Source organism: Trachymyrmex septentrionalis, unplaced genomic scaffold (genome assembly GCF_001594115.1).
Source record: "Trachymyrmex septentrionalis isolate Tsep2-gDNA-1 unplaced genomic scaffold, Tsep1.0 scaffold131, whole genome shotgun sequence".
NCBI classification, from domain to species: domain Eukaryota; kingdom Metazoa; phylum Arthropoda; class Insecta; order Hymenoptera; family Formicidae; genus Trachymyrmex; species Trachymyrmex septentrionalis.
This window is the reverse complement of record NW_017304450.1, coordinates 907303-908847: the sequence shown is the minus strand read 5'-3', so window position 1 is coordinate 908847 and position 1545 is coordinate 907303.

The window sequence follows — 1545 nt, the reverse complement described above, 5'->3', positions numbered from 1 at the left end:
CGCTCAATTTTTTGGAAAAACAACGACGCGTTGATGTGTCTGAAACGATGCTTTCCGACTATCAAAACCGAATGGTGGACACAAAATTTTATCGCACTTCGTTGTTCCATAATTTCAGACATTTCAAAAAACGACAAATCACTTTTTACGTGCTTACAAACAGACGCTTATCTCAAACACTAATGACTATTTTGACGTGTACCTTGGCGCATTCTGTCACTGACAGAATTGCCAACTTCAAAATAAATTCGGTTGTCCCTATCGGAAACCCCGGGAAATTTAAATTTGAAATTATCGATACTTTTTGCCCACAGTAGTATATGTGTGTGTGTGTATGCGTGTGTGCATATGTTCTTTTATCGCATATATTTATTTATCAGCTATATAAAGTTTTGCATTTCTTTACATTTTCCAAAATTATCTTTTATAATCTTATAATATTTATTACCTAAATATATAAAAATATTAAATATATTTGTATTATTTTCATTATCTTTCATTTTACTTTTCATTAATTTTTACTAATTATTTCTAGAATCCACATATAGTATTTTAATATTAAAAGCATTATTTATACTACTTATTATTATATAATCCCAGATAACAAAGCGTCTTGCAGCAAAATCGCACAAATTATGATTGCTTATAATGCTGCAGCAACTTGTCATCGGTTATCTTGCATTGTCGGCAATAATATGACAGCATTGTATGATGCTGCATTAATTATGGCAACATGATGGCAGTAATTTGTATTTTGACGATTTTAAAGTTGTTGACAAACTACTGGAAAATTGCTACTCAAAAGGTTTTTTCCGGCAAGAGGACTGGTGTGACAAAGTGAATCATTTTATCTTTATTTAACGTAGGCAAACAACAAGGATGTAATGATTCACTATTTACACTGATAGTGTTTGATAGTGTTTCCTTGCTGGGAAGCACCTTTTGTTATCTAAAAGTTATCATATCGTGAAGGCATTAAGTTGCCAACGAATGAGGACTCAGTTGCTGCAATTCTGGTAGTAATACATGCTTAACAATGCATACTTAGCAAGCAACATGCCAGCAACAAGACACGTTATTGTCTGGGATATTTTAGTTATCTTCATTTCTTATTTCCACGATTTCATAGTCGATTTCAATGATTTCAGGGATTTATTTTCTCACCAGGAATACATTTAGGAATACATTTTGACATTTTCATATGCATTATATGTCATAAAAGCGCATTAATTAAAATAAATTATAAAAACGAGCCATGTAAATGTAAATAGTCTGCTTGGTGAGGAAAGAATCAGAAGAGGAGAGGTGTGCCCATGACTAGCTTATTTTGTAGCATATAAGATCATGTTTAAACGTATATAGATGATTTGAGACTTCGATTGGTTACAGGTAAGTACACAGCTAGTATCGCATTTCTTTGTGATCATTTATACGTGATTGTTCTCATCCCATCTCTCTTTTTCCTTCACGCGCTTTTCTTTTTGCATGCCTGTCTCTTGAAATGCGGAAATAAATCGATTTAAAAGTACGTTGCCCCGAGTATGT